This window comes from Saccopteryx bilineata, chromosome 6 (assembly GCF_036850765.1).
Source record: "Saccopteryx bilineata isolate mSacBil1 chromosome 6, mSacBil1_pri_phased_curated, whole genome shotgun sequence".
Lineage (NCBI taxonomy): Eukaryota > Metazoa > Chordata > Mammalia > Chiroptera > Emballonuridae > Saccopteryx > Saccopteryx bilineata.
This window is the reverse complement of record NC_089495.1, coordinates 98,169,347-98,196,529: the sequence shown is the minus strand read 5'-3', so window position 1 is coordinate 98,196,529 and position 27,183 is coordinate 98,169,347. Positions and strand designations below refer to the sequence as shown.

The 27,183-nt window shown below is 36.9% G+C and overlaps 1 pseudogene; it reads left to right on the top strand.

Moving 5' to 3' along the window:
- Window positions 1–24,311, top strand: part of LOC136309341 (ribosome biogenesis protein NSA2 homolog pseudogene) — an 87,882-nt pseudogene extending 63,571 nt beyond the window's left edge.
- The last annotated feature ends 2,872 nt before the right edge of the window (window positions 24,312–27,183 follow it).

Sequence of the window (27,183 nt, the reverse complement as noted above, 5' to 3'; positions counted from 1 at the left end):
TGTCCACAAAGATGGTTCAGTATGAGGCAAGAAGAATTGCTGATGAAAAAGAAGTTACTGGTTTCAAAGGAAGACACAATTGGTGCTTCTGGTTCATAAAACTGAATGGAATAAACATATGTACATGCATCAGACTTGTCCAAAAGATGCCTGAAAGCTATGAGCAGAAGGTCCTCTTGAATTTCATCATTTTGTCATTCAGTGTCAGAAGACACATCAGTTTGAGTCAGGACAGATTGCAAATGTGGACGAAGTCCCCCTTCAATTTGATGTCCTGAGTAACAGAACTGTTGATAATAAGGGGCTGAAAACTAACTGTGAAGACAAGTGGACATGAAGAGAGCCATTATACAATTGTTCTAGTTTGTTGTGCTGACAGAACCAAGCTGCTTTCTATGCTGATTTTCAAACGCTGAACAATGCTGAAAGAAGACATTCCTCTAGTAGTAATTGTCCATGTTCATGACAAGGGTTGAATGGATCAGGATGAGATGAAGATCTGGTTTGCAATAGTTTGGAGAAGGAAACCAGGGGGCTCTTATGCAAACTTACCCTATTGGTGCTTGATCAGTTCAGGGCACACATAACAAAAAACATAAAGAAGATTGCTGCAGAGCAAAACACAAAACCTGCCATCATACCTGGAGGCTTGACATCACAGCTCCAACCACTTGATATCAGCATTAACAAACCCTTCAAAGCTGCCATGAGAGATGAATGGAACTTATGGATGAAATCTTCTGGGAACAATTTGATACCAGCTGGAAGAGTGAAAAAATCAACTATAGGAGAAGTTTGTACCTAGGTGAAAAGATACTGGGATAATATCAAAATTAAGATAGTGGTCAAGTCATTTAAGACATGTGGCATTTCAAATGCCATAGATGGAACTGAGGACGAGGCAATATATGAAGACAGTGAGTCATCATCAGACACAGATGAGGTCAAGCTAATGGATAGGGATGTTTTTTGGGTTTTGTTTTTTTTTTTTTGGATGGGAGTTTTGATAGTGATGAAGAGTTGTATGAATTTTATGATGAATTCATAAATTGAGTTTAATAACTTCATGTAATACATTTTTTTTTTCAAATTTTGGGCCCCCAAATTAAGGTGTGTCTTATACATGGCAAAATATGGTAACTAAAACTTACCATGGGACCTTGTAAAATAAGGACTGCTTCTTTGTCAGAAAAAGAGAAAGAGCAGTGAAAATATTTTTTATTAATTTTGGGTCATTCACTTAACCACTCAATTACTTACAATCCACAGAATTTTAGATTTGAACTCAACCCCTTTCTCTAAAATCTCTTCATTTCATTGGATTTTCTCCTGCCTTTTGTAGGTGAAGCCCCTTGCTCAGTTTAAAACCCAATGGCCTTGTTTCTGTCAAACATCACCTTTGTAAGGAAATTTATGGCTCATTCAGGTCCTTAGATGGGAACCTTTGCTCTCTTTCTAATAAAGAGACGATTTCCTTCTGGGCTTTGTTCTGTTCTGCCCCTAGCAACAGGGCCTGGCACAATACACTGTCACATCACTTCACCTTACAGAAGTTCATTTTCTTGATTTGTGTATTATAATGCACGTTGTTTAGGCCGTGGCCTGCAACATTCTATGTTGTCACTGAGTGTGGGGAAGACAGTAGTAAATGTAATGAATTCATTTAATCAAGTCACTTAATTGAATTACACTTGGCTCTAACAAATTGTAAAAGGTGTCTAAACTATTTAATTTTAAATGCTATGTCAAACCCAGGACTTTTGTCCACTATAGCCACAGGTGGTTTTTGTCATAAGGCTCTCCTCTTCTGTAGCAGGCTCAGTGAGAGGAAGGAAGGCACATTGGATATGGGATCTGGACAGTGACGGTGCAGGCTTCAGCTCTCAGTATTAAACCAATATTCTTATAAAGCAAGCAATAAGTAATAAATTGCTCAGTGTGATCCAAACATATTAGAAGTTAAAAAGTGAAATGTTTTCAAATTAGATTTATATTCAGTGCATTTATGAAAATTAATAAATAGCATTACATAATTCTATAATCTGTTGTATGATAACTGTTAGGGTGCTTGCTAACTGTCTTGAATTGATTTATTTATTTCTGCATTGTGACATAGTATAAGAAGCTATGAGAATATATATACTGAGTTATTATAGGAAAATAAGTGATTTCTTTCTTTAAAATTAGTAAAATCATTCTTTTCATGATAATATGAGATATTTATTTTCCTAAGCATATTTTATACACAGTGTCTCTTTCATGTCAAAAATAGAATGATTAATGCCAGAAATATCCAAATATACATTTTGGTCTGTTCCACAGTAAAATAATAATAATAATAATGTTAATTAATTAATTAAATAGAACTCAGAAAGAAGACAAGTGATTTTATGTGTGAAGTTATTTAAGTTTTATTTTAAGGTAAAGGCCTATCATTAAACCAATAATTCAAACAAAACATATATACTTGTTCATTTTAATGTATATCCATACACTTATGAGGTTTAAAAACAATGATGTCTCAACTTGCAATAAAATATAATTCCTTCGCTGAGTCCCCTTTTCTTCTGGCTCTCTCCCTCTCCTTGTACAGCGTTGTCCATTTTGTCTGTTTGGAAAAATGAGTCTGAGAGCTCACATCCACAAAGAAAAAGATAAAATGTCACCTCTAAAGCTTTCATCAAAGGCAGACTCAAACAACATATTCCAACAAAACATAAATGAACAATAAACTAAAATATAGTAACACATATATGATGAGCTACCAAAAAGAAAAATAGATCAATAATTGCACTCAAGATCCGTGGAAATTATACTGTGCCGGATCCAAGCAAAAGCCCATTTTGCTGCAGTATTTTGCGAGCAGAGCTCTCCTGTGGGATCGAGCTGCAGAGGACATTTTAGTGGGAGGAAGAGAGCAATAGGCAGAGGAGTATGATTCATGTTCAGCATCTCAAGTGGAGGATAGAGTGCAAGCATTGAATAATGAAACAAAGACAAGATATTCAGCATGCCAGGAAGGTTACTATTAGAGAGCTGTTAGAATTATTTAAAAAGGTTAGTCTATGAATAAACATGCTTCATCAAGGTCTCTTACACATGCAAAGGAAGATGCTAATGAATAATAAAAGAGTAATGGGGACTGGCGAAGAAATTAATGTTAATCTTATCCAAAGCAGGTACAAATTAATATTGGAGCAACATTTTTGTAATCACTTCTCAAAGCAAAAATTCAATTAATGTGACTATATCAATATTTCAAATCTCAGTCCCTTGAAAGTGTACTTGTCTCTCATCATATAAGCTTGCTCTCCTCTGTGAACGGCTGTAGCTCGTCTTGTCACTACTTGGGGAGACTTCTAAATGGTATAGTTGGAAGAAATCGGGACCAGTTCTCTAACCGCAGTGCTATGGTGCAGAATTGCCTCAGGGCGTGTTTTGCTCAGGAAATTCAGTTTAGATAGTAATTACTCTATAGAAAACAGATATGTAAGCCAAGAACATTTTGCCTTACTTCATAGTTTTATTTACTATTTTATATCAATGCACATATATTCACACACACATATACACACATGGAAGAAAGTTGTTTGTGATTTCTGAAGAATACACATTTTTAAGTGCATCTTTGTAGATACGGAATAAGCATATATATTATGTATATATCTCCATATAAATATTTGGATCTGAATGGCATCACCTAAATAGATCAGCACAGGAAAACATATCAACACCACAATGCCACCAATGAGAAAACAGTTATGTAAACCAGTTGAAATAGATTTGAGTCTGAGCTCAATTTCATCCTTTGTCACAGCTGGCTTGGAAGAAAGAAACAGGAAAAGGAGTGTTTTCCTAGGAATTAGTAATTATATCATTTGTTTTCCCACTGGAGAGTTATTTTATCTCATATCTTTTCCTTTCTTTGGAAGTCACTAGATACATTTTATATAGTGAGTTATTCCTCTTGTTTGGCATACACTCACTATAAATGCCTGTCATAGTTTGTTTAAGGTGTCAGGGTCTTAGAAAAAGTTTATGAAACTAAATGGACTCCTCAAATAAGTGTTTTGCAGCTGGGCAGAATGTGTTGTTTATGTTGTAATGCCCTGACAGGTTTCTAGAATAAGAGGTGCTAACACCATTGTACTGTGATAGATTGTACTTATTTGAAGCATGGTGCTGAGACAAATAGGTTTACATGCGGCTGTTTGCAAAACCAAATGACGATCCAAAGCCAGTCACCCTATTAAAATAGATGTCTGGACAATCTCCCTTTTGGACTTTTAATAGACAGTGTATCATTCTCATAAAGGGAGAAACATGAAATGATTTCCATACTGAATGAGTTCCCTAGAGGTGCTGGGATTTGTCTCATTATACAAGGCTTTTCCATCAGCATTGCAATACCTCTACTCCTCTACTCGTCTTTGCTTCTCATTGAAGTGGAGAATTTTCTGTCAACAGCTATAGCCTGGCTAAACCTGCATAACACAGAAGAGGGATATACTGGAGATAAGATTACTTTTTTCCATTTATGTAGAAAATTATACCCAGTATTCCCGCCTGAAAAGGATTACTCTATGATGTGGATAGCATTCTGCACTCTCATTAAAAAAAAGGCAGTCTACAATTTTATTTTATTTTTTAAATAAGTTGGATATGGCAGGAAAGACTATCTGAAATTTCATGCTGTTAAATTCCCCAGGGGGAGAAAATCACCACTTATGTATTCTCGTCAGATGCCTTTGGTAACTAACAGTCCAATATTGTACTGATAGCTTCCCATGGACGGCAATCCTACCACCTGCCTCAGTAATTTGCACTGGAGGAAAAAGGTTAATATAATAAAATAAAATGAACTCGGTCAAGTAATATTAAAGTTCAATTTCTAACTGACAAGCCAAAGCATTTTCTGAGAAAAAAAAATGTTACTGTGCTCTGAGATTTCCCTTGAATTTCTGCGGCTTCTCTTTGTTTAGTTCACATACTGTCTTCTGGACAGCCACTGCCACGGAGCAGGGTTGTTTCTTGGTGTTCTAACATGCGCCTTCTCATCCTCACCATCGTCATCACCACAATGGGTCACTTTAATTTTTGGTTACTTAAAATATATTAATATATCTCATCATCAAAAACCCTCTGTGCATTTTTATGTTCATCTTACATACCAAGTGAAAGGGATTTAGGATACTTCACACCTTTAAAATTACACACATTAAAAAAAATAAAATAAAATAAAAAATAAATAAAATTACACACATCATATCTGGAAGAAATAAGATCCAAACTCATGTCTGAATCCAAAGACAAGGCTTTTACTCTCTCTGCAAGGCTGCCTCAACAAGAACGTTCTAATCGTTTTGCTTGGAACTCAGGGCCTACCCTTTGTTTTTCTTCTATTATTATTTTATTGATTTCAGAGAGAGCAAGAAAGAGAAAGTGACATTGATCTGTCCCTGTGTGTACCTTGACCAGCCACGGAACTGACAACCTCTGCACTTCAGAACAATATTCCAACCAACCAAACTACCCAGCCAGAGAATTTTTTTCTTTTTAATAAAGTTTTTATTTTATTTTATTGATTGATTTAGAGAAAGGAGAGGAGAGAATAGAGAGAAAGGAGGTGAGAGGGAGTGGGAAGTATCAACTGATAGTAGTTGCTTCTAGTATGTGCCTTGACTGAGCAAGCCTGGGGTTTCAAACCAGAGATCTCAGTGTTCTAGGCCCACACTTTATCCACTGTGACACCACAGGTGTGGCCAAAAATGTTCTAATACTATTGCTCTTCAGAATACTTCTTTTATAAAGTCATTCAATTATCTTGTGCTTTACTTAAATTGCCAAGTTTTTTTTTTACTTTTGATGTTTTCACTCAGCAAAATAAAGATGCTCAAACCTTAAATAAATAAATAAATAAATAATGCCAGATTTGGGTAAAGTCCCTTGAGGGACAAAGGTACTCTTTATTAAGTCCCCTCCAGAACATCAGGCATAGGGAACAATGTGCTCTGATTTAACAGGCAGTAAGAAGAACAAATTAGTATTCATAGATTTACTCTTTGGCAAGTAATCAAGTGATTTAATTTTATTTGATACTGACTTTCAAATGGTTGTTCTGCACATATTTAAAGGCAGGCATAACAATGAAGTGAAGCCTGTTTATTTTCTTTGTCCATTTATTAATTTCTCACATAGCAGTATAATTTTCTTAGTATCTGCAAAAAAAAATTTTTAAATATAAGTGGTGATAGAACAGGTCAAAACATGTTTAATGACATTATTGCTTGTCATAGAGGAATTGGACAAATCAGGCAGATGTAAGGTAAATGGAGCAAAATAAAAATGACTAAAGAACTTAACTTCCTAATAAGAAAATTACTGAGAAACCATCAATGGCTAACTAAATCTGTAACAAGTAATGGTGGTAAGTTAAGCTTGGAAGCTTGTATTCTCCTGGTTTGCAGATCAGTTTTATCAAATAAAGGACCCTCTTCCAGGTGCTCTGACTTATTCCATGTCACCATCTATGGAATATGTTCTAGATTTCAGTCTATGGATGAAATAAAATAAATGACTCTAAGATCAACCTTAAAAACCAAAATTGTGTAGCCTACCAATAGAAGTTGGCAAATAGCTTATTTTGTTATTTTCATTGATATTTTTAGGTTTGTGGTTTCCCCACACCATCTTCTGTGTGGAAATGATGTCTTCCTAGTCTCATGCAGTGATAGTTGGACTGGAATTCAAGGCATAGTTTGACTCTCACCATGAAGTTAAAAAGGTTCATGGGACAGTTTTTATTCACAAATCTTTTTTCTTACAACTCCAGTATTTTAAAGGAATGAATAATCAAACTCTCTCAATTGGAACACTGATCTTTTTTAAAATTAAATGTATTGGGAAGAAATTGGTCAATAAGATTACATAGGTTTCAAGCGTACAGTTCTATGATATATGACTGTGTATTGTATTGTGTGCTAACCACTCAAAGTGAAATCTGCTTCTGGCAACATCTATTTGACCCCCTTTGCCCTTTTCTATACCCACACCCTCCCTTCTCATAATGACCATACTGTTTTTTGTGTCTATGATATTTTGTTAGTTTTCTTATTTGTTCATTTGTTGCTTTGTTTTATATCTTACATATGAGTGAAATCATGGTTCTTAACTTTTTTTTTTTTTTGGTGGTCTGACTTATTACATTTAGCATGATATTCTTCAGATCTATCCATGTTGTCTCAAATGGCAGTATTTTATCTTTTCTTATGGTTGAGTAGTATTTCATTATATATATGTACCACATCTTCTTTACCCAACTATCTATCAAATGACATTTCTATTGTCTTCATGTATGAACATAGGAGTGCATATGTCTTTGCAAATAAATACTTTCAAGTTTATCGGATAGATTCTTAGAACAGGAGTTGCTGGGTCATATGGTATTTCTATTCTTAATATTTTGAGGTGCCCCCATATTGTTTTCCATAGTAGTTGTATTAGTTTACCTTGCCACCAGCAGTGAATGAGGTTTTCTTTTCATCCATAACCTCTCCAACACTTGCTTTTTATTGCTTGTGTTGTTGATGACAGCCAATCTAAAAGGTGTGAGGTGGTATCTCATTATAATTTTGATTTGCATTACCCTAATAGCTAGTGAAGTTGATCATCTTTTCATATATCTGTTGGCCATTTGTATGTCTTCTTGGGAGAAGTGTCTGTTCAGGTCCTCTGCCCCCTTTTTTAATTAGATTAAGGTTTTTGGTGTTGAGATGTATGAGTTCTTTATATATTTTGGATATTAACCAATTGTTAGAGCTGTTGCTTGCAAATATCTTTCTCATTCAGTAGGTTGCTTTGTTTTGTTGCACATTTCTTTTACTGTGAAGAAGTTTTTTAGTTTGATATAGTCCCACTCATTTATTTTTGCCTTGCTTTTGTGGTCAGATACATAAATTCTATGTAAGACCCAGATCTATAAGTTTCATACCTGTTTTTTTCTATGTAATTTATTGTTTCAGGTCTGTTATTTAGGTCTTTGATCCATTTTAAGTTTATTTTTGCATATGGAGACATACAGTAGTCTAGTTTTATTCTTCACATTTGGCTTCCAATCTTCCCAGAACAACTTATTTAAGATTCTTTTTTTCTCCATTGTGTGTTTTTGGTTCCTTTGTCAAAAATTATTTTCCCATATGCTTGTAGTTTGATTTCTGGGTTCTCAGTTCTGTTCCATTGGTCTGTGTGTCTGTTTTTCTGCCAATACCATGCTGTTTTGATAATCATGACTCTGTAGTATAATTTGAAGTCAAGGAGTGTGATACCTCCAGCTTTGTTCTATTTTCTCATGATTGCTTTGTCTATTTGGTGTATATTGTGGTTCCACACAAATTTGATGGGTTTTTTTTCTGTTTAAGTATACAATACAAAGACAGAAAAAGTGAGAGAGTTTTTATTCTATCCCTAGTGACTGGAGATTTTTGATCTAATAATTTCTGTAATTTTCAGGACTTTCCCAAAATCAGTTTGTTCATTTTACCTCTATATCATAGTAAGACCCCTTGTATCTTTCCAATTAATTCTTGTTTGTTTGAATAAGGTCACTTTCTATTGTTTGCATTTAAAACAGTAAATGACTAAAATTCCAAAAGCCAAATACAAACAGCTTAATTTTCTTGATAAACAGATAGAATTTATATTTTATTAAAGACAATTTCATGCCAAAATGATTCCATATTTTTAAGGTAAAGAAGATGCTAATTTTATGATCATAGTAATTAAAGCTAATTTATTATCCTTATCTAATCAACCAACTAGTGTAATAGTTCATCCCTCCAAAATCTATCTCATGTCTATTTCCCTCCATTATTACTGTCAAAACTTTTATCCAGGCCACAATTTTCTCTCTTTGATTAGCAGGTGCAAGATATTTTTTATTTACTCTTGTTTTTTACTCCAGTCAGTATCTAGAAAAATATTTTTTAAATATAAGTTTATTCCACTCACTCCCTTGTTAAACTTCTTTGATAGCTGCTAAGTGTACTTCAGATAAAATCCAAATTACTGTAATCTGCAAGGCCATCAATAATCTATCCCATGGCTCACTTTTTAACATAGTCTCATGCCATTGTTTTTCACAAGCCATTTCTACTTTCTTTCAGTTCTTAAAAATCCCTAAACTGTCCCATACTTCAAGTTTTCAGCTTCAAATGGCTCTTCCTCAAAAAATTCTTCCTAAATAGTCAGTTTTGACTTGTTACCCTTGTTTGTTTACTTCATTGTTTTATCATATTTCAAGTATATACAATCTGTTTTCCACTTATTTTTTGTTTGTGTATTCACTGGAGTGTAAGATCCATGAGGGCAGACTCATTTATGAAACACCCCCAGGGTGGCACAATGCTAGCCCACAGTGGCCTCTCAATAAATATTTTATGAATAAATGAATGCATGTTTTCTATGTAGATCAGAACAGTGTTTGTTTTTTTTTAATAACACAGTGTATTATCCTCTTTTCCTAAAAGTGCTTTTTGTTTTAATCCTACATTTCATGTTTTAGTGCTTAAAAATTTCATACCAACCTTTATGTAAGCTTGTCTTTTATAGAATAGAAAATGAATCATTTTTTGAAGTGTTAATGCCTAGTTCCTTTGTTTTGTATAGCAGTAATGAGATTAAAATGAATACAATATAAACTGAAAATCTACTAAAATTTCACCAGAGAATAGGCTTATAAAGTAATCATGGTATCAAGGGGAACCTAACAAATCTTTTTACCTGTGAAGCTTTTTTTGTGTTAGGAACACACAGAACACTCATACAGACAGTGGAATGCTACATTTTGTGCTGCGTTGGACAAAGCCCCATTTTGCTTCCCAGAACAATAAACTCAAAGAAATGGTTATTGAGCTAGAAGGAAAGAGCACTCAACGGTTTTGAGAGGATAAAACTCAAAATTTTCCACTTTGCAGAAGTTATGATGGTGATTAGGACTTTGCAAAATAGATAATTTAAGTGGAGAAGTGAATGTTTCATATAAAAAAAATAGTATAAGGAAAGTTGTGCTTCTTTTTTGCTTTTTTTTTTTTTTTTGCATGCAAACAATACTTGCATACTCAAATGAAGAATAAATACAAGTTAAAATAAATGTGCAAGTTGTGTGCAAGTAAAATGTACCCTCTGATTTCCACTTGAAATAGTCTTCATGTTGTAACAAAATGTCAAATATGATACAATATAGCATTTGTTGACTCTAGTCTGGCCAAAGAGATTAACATGAAGAAAGTTTATAAGTCTTTGATTTGTCTTTGTTAGAAAAATATGGTGAAGGCCCTGGCTGGGCTGCTCAGTGGATAGTGTTGTCCCAGTGCAGATTGCCAGTTCTATCCCCCTTAGGGTGTGTATGGGAAGCAATCAATGAGTGCACAACTAAACGGAACTAAGTATAATAACAAGTTGATCTCTCTCCCTTCCTCTCTCTCTCTCTAAAAGAAAAAAAATTAAAAAGTAGAAAAATATGATGAAGATACTGTTTCTATAATTCAAACATAAAAAAATTATTCCTGGAATGGGAAGAAGAGAACACTGACAAGCTCTGGTTTGCTTTTTGTTTTTTCTGATCACAGCATTTGATCCACAGTATCACTAATTTTAGATTTAATCTAGTTTATAAAGCAACTACAAGTAATTAGATTTTCACATGAATAAGACAAACATTCTAAATCCAATTTAATAAACAGTTGAATAGCCTTTTTCCAGAAAGTATCAGGTAGTGGAGTTTCTCAAAGGTATGAAGGCTCTTCTAGATTGTTTCCTGTCCATGTAACTCAGGAACCAAAGGCAGAGGGATATTATAGCAAGATTAGGTTGGGAGAATGGTGAGGAGAATGGGAATTGCCCAAAGTGAAGAGAGAATCTTAAATGAAGAATTTCTTTGATTGTGGAAAATTGTGTCCAGAACATCAATCCTCTGTGTGGTCTGCCCCAAGGCTAATCTCTTCTAACTAAGGTTCAGACCCACTTAAAGTTTCAGTTCCTAACTTCTGGAATTCCCCTTTTTGATTTTTTTGAAAATAAAAATTATACATATTTAAGGTGTTTAGCATGACAATTATATATATATAAATTGGATGAACTGCTACTAACTAGAATGAATTGCCACTGTCAAAGTGAAGACATATTGCTAGGGTAAAACTGACAAAGGAGGAAGGAACAAGTTTCTTTTTTCTTCTCCAATATTCTGTTTCTCTCCAGGGCCTCCTTATTGGTAGAGCATTATAGAGAGCCAACTGGAAAAACCAAAAATGATAGGCAAACCAGAGCTATATACACACTGAAATTATTACTAAACTCAAGTTAATTAACATACACATCTCACATAGTTATTTGTATATGCATGTGCAGTGAGAGCACCTGGAATCTACTCTTTGGCAAATCTTAGTATTCAATGGATGAGAAATTAAAGCCTGGTTCACAGTTTTTCATGACACAAAATAAGCCAAGTGAGAGCATAGCAAGATGTGAACTAAGTTATGAATTATATGGAAGAAGAGAAGCTCATAATTGTGAAAGGCAGGATGGACAACAGCAATTTTCATCTAATGTGCTGCAAGAATTTTTAAAACATTCATTACCTGACTATTTTGTAAGGGGCACTGACCTTTTTTTCCTTAGCTAGTCAAATTTAAAAAATGACAACAGCCAACACAGCAATAGCCATTTGGTATGAATTCCCTATCTTGAACCATAAATGTATAGGTCATATAATAGTTGCATCTTATTGGATATATCACATAATAAGATTACATCTGATTTGTTAACTCTTGGTACCAGAAATACTTATATACAAGTATAAGAACCTGATAATTTTTACAAGTCACCTTGGAACAAAAAGGGTATGTAATTACTATTTTTTTTGTAAATCAGTCAAAATTATAGCTATTTTTTGTCATATCAGCAAAAAGTATATTTTTGGTGTGCTATACAGATTTAGCAACTAGTTTATGTGTACTATGAAATTAAAAAGTTGAAAATTGCTGATTTTAGAAATAAAAAATTCTGTGTGAGCCTTCATATGCCAGTGATAAGACAGAGAGTTGAAGTTAGAGATACTACTTTGCTTCCACCACTTTCAAAATCTATTATTAGAATTTCTATCTGCTTTCGTGGTAAACTTGGCTCTTCTGCTAACTACTTGTGCCAATTAGTAAAGTATTTCAGCTTTAACCCACTCTACAATGATCTCTGATGCTGAGGCTGGAACTGCCTATCATTTTTGGTTTTTCCAGTTGGCTTTCTATAATGCTCTACCAATAAGGAGGCCCTGGAGAGAAACAGAATATTGGAGAAGAAAAAAGAAACTTGTTCCTTCCTCCTTTGTCAGTTTTACCCTAGCAATATGTCTTCACTTTGACAGTGGCAATTCATTCTAGTTAGTAGCAGTTCATCCAGTTTATAGTTATTCCAATATTTGCAAAGCCAGGCTCATTACATGCCCTTAGAGATACCAGAACAAGTCAACTACTCTGATGAACAGCTCCAGGTGTTTAAAGACATCAGCACAGACCTCATGGCATCCTGTACTTAGTGGTCTGAGTATTTTGGCTTTGCAGAATTCTTCTTTGAAGCTTCTAAGTTTCAATAATTCCCTTCTCTCTCTGCCCCAGGAGTGAATGCTGCCCCCTGCAATTGCTACCTCTGTAATAGCTTACTCTACTGATTCTTCAGTTCTTCTGTACCTAGTCAACAATCTTTATTACATATTCTCAATTTTAAAAATCATGTGGTTATTTCTCCCAACTAGACTGAGACTGACACACCACATTTCTAATTTTAAAACATAATTTTTATTTCTAAAAGAATCTAAATGGACAAAAACCAAGTGTGCTTTTAGCTATAGCTCTATGACTACCTGTTTGTCATATTGGATAAAAGAAAATACCTGGAAGTCTTACTTGGCTCTTCACTCACAACTGTGTTTACAAAGCATATCGGTTTCATCAAAGACACTAAATGTAGCCCTGGCTGAATATCCTGGTTGGTTGGAGCATCATCTGGAAGCTCAGAGGTTGCCAGTTTGATCCCTAGTCAGGGTATATACAGGAACAGATCAATGTTCCTGTCACCCTCTCTCTCCCTTTCTCTCTTACTAAAATCAATAAAAATAAATAAAAACGAAAAAGACATTAAATGTCTCGGCTCATGAGAATAGATTCACTAATTTTAATGCAAGTCAGGAGAACAAACACTAGCTCTATGCAATGTTGGTACAGACACTGGGACACTCACTGGGGAAGGAAAGCATAGGGCCTGAGGCATAATAACTAAAGAATAAGAAAATAATAATGATTATTGCTGTTATTTATTGAGTACAGATTTTATATGTGATACATGTCAATCCCTTTATAAATCTATAATAATTCACACAATAACCCTATGTAGTGAATTTTTTAATGATCTTTTTTTTTATTAGTGAGAAAGCTACGACTCAAAGAAGTGGCATAGTTTGTTCACCATCCATAATAAGTAAGAGGTAGGACTGGATTTCAACACTGGTCTATGATGCTCCAAAGCCCGATTTCTAATCCTTATACTTAATTTACTGTTATGAAAGTGCTGGTCCAATGAGAGAATGGGGCCAAGGACAGATTATCCAGAGGAAAGTATTAAATGCAAATATTACAGACATCAACTTCTGTGTCTCTTTATTTGCTTTTTCTGTTTTGTTTTGCATTTGAATGTGTTACGTAACCTTTAACAAATTACCCTTTTGTCATGTTTTTAAATATTCTCAAATACAAATTTCCTATCAATGATTATATCTAAGCCATAGTTACGCAGAAACAATATTGAAATTGGTACAGCACCTAAAATACATGCCATTTGTAAATTTATTTGTTTTATTCTTAAATCCTAAAGACAAATAATTTACATCTGCATGTAAATTTGATGATGCTGTGTTAAGTTTTGATTCACATATTGTAATATCCTTTGTAGCTAGTTAATACAAACAAAGATGAATTTATTGGAAAGCTAAAAAAACTAAAATAAATAATAATAATAATCCAGACAAAAATTATACTTTTTAGTCTTACCTAAGATTAATAGACAAAAAAACAATGCTTCTAATTAACACCAAACAAGGTATCATAAAACTTTGTCCAAATGAATAACATACTTAATAATAAAGAAATTAGTATGGCTGATAAAGTCATATTATTTAAATCTTGAGTCTGTTTATGATGTCATACTTTTTCACAGTAAACCAGCAAAAGTATTAATGAGAATGAACATGAACAAATTTCTACACTTCTCAATTCCCTGTCTAAAAATTCCCTGTCTGAAAATGCAGGCAGATTGGAGGCTCCTGTGTGCACACCCCTTGGGGAAGTTATCAGGTTTAACAGGGCGGCATCTTGTGTAGTATCAGAGTTCCGGAGGGAACCATCCTGCATAAGCATGAGTTACCACTACTATAAAGAAGCAAATGTTCCTGAGTATGTGGTTAGACTACTAAGAAACTCAGTATAAAGAAGCAGTAAAGAAAAAGGAATGAAGAAGAGAAAGGGGGGAAAAAAGACTGCTAACAAAAAAGAAAAAAAAATGTGCTGTTATTAGAATCGGTTAGAACCCAAAGTGAAAAGATAGACATTTTGTTGGTTATTAATCGGGTGCTGCTCTTTCCCCTTTGATCTCTTCTAGTGCCTGTGCAAATGGGCTGGAACTCTGATGAGGGTCACCTTTCTCATGACATATCAAACATCCCACCCTGAGACACTGCCAAAAATACCTCTAGGAAGAATGGCCCTTCCCACAGTAAGTACCCAAGCTTTTCTTTTCCAGGTGGATGGTATAATAAAAATATTCTTCCAATTATTTCAGGGCCTTAAAAGAGAAGATACAGCTTCAGTTCAATTCTGAAAAGAAGTAGAGCTGTCAGGAAAGCTCTTTTTGAAAAGGTTGGCCATTCCTAGTAAAGCTTCTTTGAAGAAAACTTTTCTCTCCTTTTAAATATATATACATATAAAGGAAAAGATTTACCCCCTTGTAGCATAGTGGAAGAAATACAGTGGAAGTTTGTGAAGTCATTTGAAATCTTGAACTACTCAGACAAAAGAAACAGGTAAATACAGGAACACTGGACTCAATTTTGCAGTGGTATCAAAAGTCCTTCCTTGTACGAGTTCTTCAGAGACCATTCGAGGGACTAGATGCTAAGTACAAAAGTGCTTTCCTTCTTCATTTTTCTATCCAGAACAGACACCTCGGCTCTTCTTTATAGGCTTGTCATACAAGTCTATGCAAATCTACCTGCAGTGACTGAGAGGTTATTAATGACTAAGGACAAAGCTGAACCTGTGGAATGTGCTGCCAGGTAGATGGTTACTCCTGATCTGTTGGCCTTTCTTTAGTGTGTAAGCAAGTGCAGGTCAGTGTGTCAACATTCAGGAGGGAGAGACTCCTCTCCTGTGGCATATACACAGCTCACAAAAATTAGGGGACATTTCAACATGAATATAAGCTATAAAATATCCCCTCCCAGGAATGTAATCATAACTGGCCAGTCTGGAATTTCCTGGCCAGCACTAGTGAAATCATCAAGCTAATAGACCCTTTTGTCTCCCAAACGAAGATGACCAGTGACTGTACCTGAAATAATCATGTTTTTTGTTATTGTTTATGACTTTCTTGATTCACCCACATCTGCCTTTTCTTTCTTGTAGCTCTTAGAAATCCCTTTCCATTCTACTTGCTAGATGGGAAGCTGCCCAACTCACGAATAGTTGAATGAAACCAATGTGATCATTAAACGTATTTAGTTGAAATTGTTTTTTATTTTGTTGTTTTTTTTTTTTTTTAATATGGGCAATTTCAATTTGCTTTCTGAATAAATCCAGAGCAGAATCTGACAACTTTTCATGTGGGAGAGAGGAAATACACATTGGACAGTTTAGTTTGATGTTGGTAAAATAATTTGTTGAGAAGCTTACAACATATCCACAAAACACAAGCATATAAATACATTCAAATATTAAGCAAACAATGCATCCTTACTTAGAGAAGGAACAAATGAATTGGTTTTTATTTTTGTTGCAGGATTATATTTCAATTCCTCTTTTTTTCCAGGACATAACATGTTCCCAGGAAGAGGCCATACTCACCTTTTTTGCCAATTGTCTATCTGCCTTCTGCAGGTGTTTCTGCATCGGTATGTATTGTAGACACATTTATTCTTGTTTTCTCTACCCGAGACCCAGTAGTTACGACAGATTCAAACACAGTTTAGCCCCATAAACCAGTTATTGTTGCACTATCTACCAATAGAACACTTAATCAAGGAAATTAATTACATTTGTAATTCTGTTGTTTCAGCTGAGAGAAGCTTATCTTGTTGATTTCTTAGTCTCTGGGCTATATTTTATTCTAAGTAATTAACTTTAAAAAGACGTGCTACACACCCATTATATGAAAGGAATGTTGTAGATGGTGGGGATGATGTAGTAGTTCTAAGAGATATGCATTTGTTTATATATAATGATATTTTTCCTAAGATCACCTAATATCTCTATCCGGTTTTATAAATTTTTAGGCACTTTTGATTTTGATATCTCATATTTATTACTGAAACTTAACATGCCCACTTAAAAATGTATGTCCCTCTGTAGATTCACCCTTTCACCTCACATAGTCCAGACTGTGGCTTCATCACTCTGATAGAATGGGGCATATAGTCTGCTCTCCCATGTCTCCTACCCTACCCATTCATTTCTAGCATGACTGAGACAGACAGGAAAGGGAGAGAGATGACAAGCATCAGCTTGTGGTTGCAGCACCTTAGTTGTTCATTGATTGCTTTCTCATATGTGCCTTGATGGGGGGGGGGGGAATTCAGCCAATCCAGTGAACCCTTGCTCAATTCAGTGACCTTGGGCTTCAAGCCAGCGACCTCTGACCTCAAACTAGTGACCATGGGGTCATGTCTATGATCCCATGCTTAAGCCAGCAACCCTGCACTCAAACTGGTGAGCCCGCACTCAAGCCAGTGACCTTGGGGTTTTGAACCTGGGTCCTCTGCATCCCAGGCCAACACTTTATCTGCTATGCCATCACATGCTCTAGCTTCTACCCATTCTTTCTCTCATTTACTTTGGGGTGTGTTGGGGTTAATATGAGGGAAGTAGGAAAAATATATGCTTACTTTGGTAGTTCTTTGCCATAATGATTGTTTCCTTATGTAAACAAATGTACTTCATTTGGGAGGGAAGTTGCTATCCCCATTTGTTGACCACCGCTGTTAGTTAACCCAGCTCATTTGAAAAAGGTATGCCATAAGCAAAAATAAAATATAAATAAATAAAAAAGATACACCATGCATTAGTAGTGGAGGTCTCACCAGTAACTGTTGAGAGAGCACTGAATCTAAACTGTTGAGAGAGCACCGAATCTAAATGAGCTTTCCTGGGTGTGTATGGTCTCATATCTTCCATACAACTTTAGCTGGCAGCATTGAACTGGTCCTCTAATGAGATCACAGCAAGGCCAGAACTCACAATCCCATATGCCTCAGTTTGTCTTTTACTATCTCAATCTCATCTCCTAGAAACTTATAACTGCAAGGATTTCCTGCCTTCCTTCTCTCCTCTGCCTGACCCCAAACAATCTCTTCATAGTTCTCTCTTCCACACTCACGCAGTATATAGACAGTAGTGAAACCTAACTACATAACAGAAATCCAGTAGGGGAACAGATTTCTTCCTTCAAAGATTTTCAAATTTTTCAGCAGTTCTCTTAATAATTCCTTCTTAGTTTTCTGGATAAGCAGTAGAATAATTTTCATAAACAATGCACTTTATCCAAAGGCAATGTCTTTTCACACTTAGTGATGCTTGTCTTTCTTTTTGGTAGTGGCTTGCATACAGTTTGCCCTTACTGCCCAGGGGGTCTCACAAAAAAAGTACATTTTGTTTGTTCTGCTTATGTTAATTTAGTAACTCTTTCTCAACCATTCAGTAGCTTGTAAAGCTGGGTTTAGGGAGTGAGGCAGTGTTAAGAAAAAACTAGGGTGGTGCACACACAACGCAATATACAGATGTTATATTATAAAATGGCATATCTGAACCCTGTATAATTTTATTAACCAATGTTGTTACCAGTACAAGCCAGAGTTCGAGTTGCTTATCACCACTGAGTCACAGAACCTGGGTCTGAGTAGTATAAAAATATCTTTTATTCAGATTGTCAGCAGCTAAGAAAGCGGGATGCTTAGGAATACATCAAATCCTGCCTTGCACTTTCACAGTTCAGACTTCTTTTATAGGGTTCAGGGGATGTTAATAATGGTGCAAGTGGTAAAATCTGAGCAGTTAGTTATGTAACAATGTGCAAGAAGTAAGGGTTTGCTTGGCAGGAATATCTCCCCAGCAAGTTCTTCTGATGTTAACACAGGTCCAATTAGCATGGGTCCATTTTATATCCTTGGTAAATCTTAAAGACAGCCAGGGTCAGGTGTCTCCAAGGAGCAGCCAGGATCCAGCACCTTTGAGATCATCTGCTTCTGGGAATTATCGAGGAAAAAGACTCCCAATTCCTTTAGGAGACAAAGTAAATATTTAAGATTGTTGAACTAAGTTTCTAATTAATTTATAGGCCTTAACCTTTCACAGGAAATTCCATGGCTAGTTTTTTACAACTATTGTGATTTAAACTTTTCTAATCTTTAGATCCCTCCCTGATGTAAGCTTTTGCTGACATTCCTGCAAAGATACACTTTCAGCTGTATTTCAAAAAAGAAGGCCAGAGAGACATTAAGAGAGAATAGCAGGTAAATTAACTATTTCCTAACCCCAGTAAATTACAACTCAAAACTACTATTACTGAAGCTAAATTCCTAACTTTTGAGTATCTTATCAATGTCACCCCAATAAATTCAATAATATTTCTTTTAAAAGAAAGGACTATGTTATGAATAAGACACTGTTAGTATCACATCATGCCCCAACTAAAGGGAAAGCCAGGACATTTAACCTACAAGGTTATAACAGAGTACAATAACATATCAAAGAAAGGATAATTATTTGTGAAGGAGTAAGTCAATCAAGCAGCATAGAGGAGAAGATATTCAAATAATGCATTAAATAATGAAAAAACTGAAAAAAAAATGCTCCACCATTTATCTCTCCAGAGAAGGCAGTGAATCCCCAAAATATCATGCCAATTTTTATATTTTCCCACCAGCAAAGCAAATATTTTCACCAGAAAAATTTAAACAAATGTGACTTTATTCAACACTATTACATAAAAGAGAGACTGAGGCCCTGGCTGGTTGGCTCAGCGGTAGAGTGTTGGCCTGGCGTGCGGGGGACCCGGGTTCGATTCCGAGCCAGGGCACATAGGAGAATCACCCACCCCCTCCCCTCCTTCCTCTCTGTCTCTCTCTTCCCCTCCCGCAGCCAAGGCTCCATTGGAGCAAAGATGGCCCGGGCGCTGGGGATGGCTCCTTGGCCTCTGCCCCAGGCGCTAGAATGGCTCTGGTCGCAGCAGAGCATCCCCCCTGGTGGGCAGAGCATCGCCCCTGGTGGGCGTGCCGGGTGGATCCCGGTCGGGCGCATGCAGGAGTCTGTCTGACTGTCTCTCCCCGTTTCCAGCTTCAGAAAAATACAAAAAAAAAAAAAAAAAAGAGAGAGAGAGACTGAATTCAACTTCACTGAAACAAAAGGTGGGCGGGTTTTTTAGCACTGGGTGAGAAAGTGGAGAGTACTGGAGGACAGCAGGGGTTAATTAGGCTCCCACCTGCTCACAGAGACAGGGAGAGAGGGATGGTTTCTCCTTCAAAGCTTACATTTCAATCGATGGTTCCCAGGTCCTTCAGAGAGACATTTGTTGGGATGTGCAACTGTTAAGAAGCATGAAAAAAAAAAAACTTATATATTCATCTCAAAGGGGCAAAGAAAAAACTTAGAATTGCAAATTTTCTAAAGTCAGTCCTCTAAAAGGGGAATCAGAGACCTAGAGTCAGTAAGAAACCTAAATATAGATAGTCATGCTATAGAGAATGTTAAGACCAAGTTAGTCACCACTGTTTGGGGAGAAAGATGATGAATGTTAGCCAATAGATTAAATTATAAAGGGGTAAGGAGAGCAGACTGTAATTACCAACTTTGCTGAAAACAAAGGGACGGCATATAGAGGCTAAATTTTTATGTGAAGGGCAAGGCCAAAGTAATCGTGTTTTACCTGGTTCATAGATTAGAAGCTTGCTATATTTATTCAAATAAATGGACAATGTCTCATGCTTTGGAGTGGTTAAGAATTCCAGTTACAATCCCTGGCTTGTGGCTCAATAAATAGAGCATCAACCTGGCATATGGACATCCAGTGTTCAATTCCCGGTCAGGTCACACGGCATAGACAACCATCTGCTTCTCCTTGCTTTTCTCTCCTCCCTTCTCTACCTCTTCCCCTCCTGCAGTAAGTGGCTTGATTGATTTGAGAGTGGCTCTTGGCGCTGAGAATAGTTCTGTTGGAGAACATCAGCCTCAGGCACTAAAAATAGCTCCATACTCGAACATCAGCCTTAGATGGGGTTGCTGGGTGGATCCGGTTGGAGTGCATGTGGGAGTCTGCCTCACTATTACCCCTCCTCTCACCTGAAAAAAAAAATTCTTATTATAGGATCAGACTGACTTTAGTTACAATTTAAATTTACTATAAATTTAAAAAGTGTACTTAATGTCTCTACTATAAATAATTATATTATCTCAATATATTAAAAGAATTAAATTAAATGCCCTAAAGAACAATTTCCATACAGTGCTTGATTGATACATGAGGAATGTGAAATAAAGGGTATGTACTTTATGACTTCCTAAATGTCAGCCCCTAATATGTCTATTGCCTAAAGTTAGTCTCATTTTCTCATCTCAAACCCAACAAATAATTACACTATATTCAGTCCTGCTCTTGAGAAAACAATATTGCAATCACTTTGATCACATCATGATAATAATAATTATTATTATATTTTAAGTTCACATATGATTTGTTAAATGATAGATTGTCACAGGTAGAAGTAACCTTAAATAGAATTACTTCAAGAAATAAGAAAGTTTTTACTTCTTCTTTGGAGTACTCTATCATTTTTTAGCCTTTAAAAAGATGTTATTTGAATAGTTATTTTAATCAAAGCTTTATATGTCCTTATTACCATACTACTCTGAATCTTTAAAGAAATTGTATATTACATAAGTACTAAAAGCTTTGAAAGTGAAAATCAGACCTGACCAGGTGGTGACGCAGTGGATAGAGCATTGGACTGGGATGCGGAGGTCTCAGGTTTGAAACCCTGAGGTCACCAGCTTGAGCACAGGCTCTTCTGGTTTGAGCAAAGCTTACCAGCTTGAGCCCAAGGTCTCTAGCTTGAGTAAGGTGTCACTTGGTCTGCTGTAACTCCCTGGTCAAGGCACATAAGAGAAAGCAATCAATGAGCAACTGAGGTGCCATAAGGAAGAATTGATGCTTCTTCTCTCTCTCCCTTACTGTTTGTCCCTCTCTCTGCCTTTCTCTGTCACAAAAAAAGTAAAAATCAGTAAAGAATAAAGTTTAAACACATTCTTAAAAAAAGGAAAACTTCCTCAGACCACCAACCTAAAATTTTTCTTCATAACAAAAGAGATTTGATATTCTAGAACCTTTTTTACAAATAAGAAAGTATTTTCTGGATTTTGTCTTGCCTGAAATGCTAAATTTGGTGCATGACTCTTACTGGTTGCCTCACAAAGAAAAATGTCAAATAACCCCTCAGCCTGGAAAGTAGGGCCCTTGGTAAATTATTGAAGATCCACCTTCAACTAGGACATGAGTACAAATATGATCTGTATACAGTGACTCAAATTATGTTTTAATATAATTAATTCTCATAGAGCAAGAAAATAACTATCTTATAAATGCTTCCAATGTTCTCAATTTTTTGAGGTACTTCTATGATAGTGCCAAAGAGAAAAATAGATATTTTCAATTGACTGAATGTTTATGTCCTCCTAAAATTTATACGTTGAAGTCATAACCCCTACAGTATTAGGTGGTAAGACATTTGGGAAATGGAGAGGTCATGAGGGTGAAACCTTCATAAATGGAATTAGGTCTCTTAAAAAAGAGGCACCCATTTGCTTCTCTACCCCCCCCTTTCCTCTCTGTCTCTCTCTTCCCCTCCTGCAGCCAAGGCTCCATTGGAGCAAGGATAGCCCGGCCGTTGGGGATGGCTCCTTGGCCGCTGCCCCAGGTGCTAGAGTGGCTCTGGTCTCTGTGGAGCGACGCCCCGGAGGGGCAGAGCGTCGCCCCTGGTGGGCTTGCCGGGTGGATCCCTGTCAGGCGCATGCGGGAGTCTGTCTGACTGTCTCTCCCCGTTTCCAGCTTCAGAAAAATACAAAAAAAAAAAAAAAAAAAAAAAAAAAAGAGACCCCAGAGAGTACCTTTTTGCCTCCTGCTTTGAGAAGATTGAGCAAACAGACAACCATCTATAAATCAGAAGGGAGCCTTCACTATACACTGAATCTGCTGTTGCCTTGGTCTTGAACTTCCTAGCATTCATAACTAAAAAAATTAATTTCTGCTGTTTGTAATATACAGTCATGGTATTTTTGTTATAATATAGGCCAAAAGGACTAAGACAGTAATATTGTTACCATTTTTAAAGATGAAGAAAGTAATTCCCAAGATTAATAAGAGCTGGAAGAGGATTTGCATGCAGACCTCTGAAAGTTTCCAACAAATGTTAAGAAGTAAGACAAGGGCCTGGCCGGTTGGCCCAGCAGTAGAGTGTTGGCATGGCGTGTGAAAGTCCTGGGTTTGATTCCTGGCCAGGGCACACAGGAGAACACCCATTTGCTTCTCTACCCTTCCCCCTCTCCTTTTTCTCTGCCGCTCTCTGCCTCTCCCACAGCCAAGTCTCCATTGGAGCAAAGTTGGCCCAGGCTATGAAGATGGCTCCATGGCATCTGCCTCAGGCACTAGAATGGCTCCATTTGCAGCAGAGCAACACCTCAGATGGGCAGAGTATCACCCCCTAATGGGCATGTTGGGCGATCCCTGTCTGGTACATGTGGGAGTGTGTCTCTCTGTCTCCCACTTTTCACTTCAGAAAAATACAAAAAAAATAAAAAAGAAGGAAGACAAAACAGAAAACAGGTCAGTAAATCTACCACTGAGGGAAGGAGTGCTTTCAGAAAAGGGGTCAGCATATGTCATGTATATGGGTAACATGTTTCAAATCAGAGGAGAGAATCTGTGAAGGAAGAACTGCCTGCCCTTTATATAAAAAGAAAGCCAATTTGCTGATGTTCAAGGAAGATACAGACCCTTGTGTAATGGTCCTGTCAACTGAGACTTAAATTAATGATTTTAACAGATGCTTTTGTCTTCTGTGATTAAAAAAGAAGAAAGAAAAAAGTCCTTCATTTTTTTCCTTTTGAGCTATTCAGCAACATATCAATTAGCTGTCTCGCAAGTTGTGTAGAGTGGGCTCATGGGCCTGAGACCTGAAATTTGAGAGCTAGGGGATTTCATCCAGCACCTCAGAGGCCATAACCATACTGCAAAACAAATATATTAAGTTACATTATGAGCACTATGCATACCTTTTGGATTACCCTAAGAAAAAGGAGAAAGGAAGGTCAAGAGGCTCATGAACATTCAAAGAAGACAAAAAAGGATGATTGGCCTGAAGACTAAGCTCAGCCATAAACAGCACCATGCTGAGAAAATACAAATGAAAATGACTATCAAGATGCATGAAAATAGAAACATCGAACAAAATAATGAAGGAAAGACTCCATGAGGAGCAGTACCCGCATATCTACTGGACAAGGTGGGACAGTCCTGAGCCAAAGTACTTTCCCATATGACTAAACAAAAACAAAAACAAAAAGTTGGAAAATAGGAAGTCCTTCTGCCCAAAGTTTGTGCCCAGGAGAAACAGGTGTTAAAAGTTATTTGAACAGGAAGGAGAAAGGAGAAAGCATGAAAGAGGATGGTTACAAAAGTCTGCCTTGTTGGAGATAGCTTTACTTGAGAACCACTTAAATATGAAAGATTCATTGGGCCAATGAGCTTACGTTTTAAGAAGACAGATGTAACACATCTGAACTGAAAGCTCCCTTTGCCTGCAAATTCTCCCTCATCCCCAAAGGTACTATCATCCAGGTGAACATGAGTTGCGTTTTGTGACACAAGGAATCAAGGTTATTTGAGGAAAATATGCCCACGGTATCAACAATCCTAAAAATGATAAATGTATAAATACAGTCTTATTGGTTTGACAGCAGTTTCACATAAGGAGCCACTGATAATTATTGGAGAGTATGCACCAATCAGGAAAACTTCACTGTTATGTTCTGAATACTATCACACAGCATGCATATCTGTAGTCATCAAGGGAACTATTTATTCTATTGTAAAGGAAATTCAAATGACCCAGTTAAACATTTATATTAATTAAAAATAAAAATAAGTTGGAATATGGGCAAGAAGTAAATATTCCAACTTACTGTTATTAATTAATTAAAAACAATGGCCCACTACAAGTTAAAGCAATAACAATAAAACACTCCCAAATGTTCCAGATTAAAAAAAAAAAAAGTAGTCATAATAATAAATTTGATTAAATATGTAACCTGGAGATATTAAAACTCATTATTTTTTTCTATCTGATGTAATTAAATACTAAAACTAAATGCCTGCTATTGATAAGCACTTTAGGAATCAGAAAGCTGAACCTAAGGAAGGTACAAAAACCTTGCTGTATACAAATTACTGAAGTAGAAAATCTAGAAGTATAAAAACCTTTAAATGATTTCCTTTACAATTCAAAAAAAAAAAAAAAAAAGGCACAGGTAACCATCCAGTCTACAAGAAACTCCAACAAGGAGATTATGTTCATGAAACTTGTCATGAACAAGAACCTTTTGCAAAGCTGTGAGACTTGCAAAGACAAAATTACAATAATGTAGCCTGCTGGCAATTCAGCTTAGTCAGAATCACTGAAAATATATACAGGATATTAAAATTTTGATCTCTTGTTCTTGTGTCAGAAATGACAATGACAAGAAAAAGAGAATGCATTGCCATTACAAAAACCATAAGACCAAGTAAAGTGGTTGATTAGGTCATCAAAATGAAGACAGTGTGAGCTTATCTTCCTCTAATGTTTTCTTTACGCTCTAGCTAAATTAGTTGAAAATGTGATTCTCCTATATTTAAGAGTTTTTCCAGGTTAAATTAGAGAAAATTCTTCTCTTGCTAGGCAAAAAGTCTCTTTGCAAGAAACTATCTTCATGAAATATCAGTTACAATCAGATTAGTGGGTAAATCTACATTTCATAGTAGTTTATTCTTTTACAAATAGTCATCTAACCTGGTGACAATTATTACTTTATTTATTCACTCACATCCGAGGCAAGTGAGAGATCAGGACTTGAGACTCAATTACAAAGATATATATACTATTACTCTCATTTCTAACATGGAACAATGTATAGACTTAAACAAAATAAAACAAAAAGATCTAAACACTAGTCCTTCGTTCTCTATTCCCACATTAAAACAGTACTTAGTGATACACTAAAGTGTCCTTGATAAAATCTTCTTGCTTCAGGTTGAAATATGATGTTTCACATTTATACTTTACAATGTTGCTGATATTTATGAATTCATAATTAATCTATCATTTGTAACCTTTGACTCATAACATGGCTTGAGTGAAAAATAGCAAAATTATGGAACGTATATCAAATTTAACCCAGAAATTCTACTTGTGAGAATTTATCCTACAGATGTTCTTATGTGCTTTCAAAACTGGTATTTGTGGTGACGTCACGGAAATGGCGCCGTGAGAAGCGCGTCCGACAGCTCTCCCCTAAATCACAACAAATTTATCAACTAGAAACAGAAAAATTTATCCTAGGAGCATTCCGGAGTTCCACACAAACTGAAAGCAAAAGGACTGTTATCACTTGAATCTGAGAGACGAGGGTGTGGAGGAAGCTACCGCAGCGACGCTCATTCAAGACGCCAGGGAGTGCGCCCGCGGTGAGTCAGCCCATATACTTGGGAACCGCAAGCCACCGCGAGCGGCCGACCGCGAGCCACCGTGAACCCCCGCGAACCGCCACCGCGAGCGGCTGCCACGAGCCGCCGCGCGCGCGCCCGGTCCGGTTGAGCACCGCTGACGTTCCCAGCGGCCCGCACACTGCGAGTGGGGGTCGCCGGCCACCGGTGCCCGGAGCGCCCCATTCGCGCACGTGCCTTGGGCATTCCACGCGCCCAGGGCGCCCTACTGGCCCGCACACCCAGGGGGCTCCATTATCCTGCGCCTGGTGCGGTCCAGCCACCAGCGGCGGGGCGATCAGGAGAGGCTTGGGAGATTCTCTCCGTGGGCGGGGCACCTCACCCAGCCATTCAAGCTAACAATCAAGCGTTGGGGGAGGGGTGCGTGCAGGCAGCCTAAAATACCTTCGGAAACACAGCTGCGACCCAATCACTGAAATTAGCTTAACCCATAAAATCTGCGCACCCTCGGTTCTAATTGATAAGATCTCTCTCAGTTCAGCGATCCAAGACAAGAGGCGTGATATTTTTTAGTGCCTCTCCGTAAAGGGGCGGGGGCAACTTCTGATTGATAGAGCCTCCATATTCAGGGATAAACGCTAACAAGAAGGACTTGGCAGATAATAAGGTCTATACTACACTAGTCGTAAGCAGAGACTAGTGCCTCTTCTTCCCTGCAAAAACAGGCTACAAAGTGTGGAAAGCCTGGGGTGAGAGGTCCAACTAAATGATAGGCGCTGAACAGTCACCTTGACAACAATTGACTCCCACCCCCGCCTGATTACACTGGAGGCCCTGACTCTCAGAGCCTTTCCCAAAGCCTTGCACTGAGTGGGGATAGAGTGGGGATTTCCCAGCTCCTTGAGCCTCTTACTCCCCAGGCAGAAGCAGTTGCAGCCTTATAGCTGGATCACCAGGCTGCTAATTCAGAAAGGGGGGACTAGGAGAGAGAATCCAGGAAAGCAAACTCTCTCATCGTTGGACCCTGCAAACGCCAACAAGCCTTTACTTCCAGCAAGACTAAAGCCAATTATATGACATTGCCATAGAATCCCATCAACTGCAAATCCCTAACTAAGAGTGACA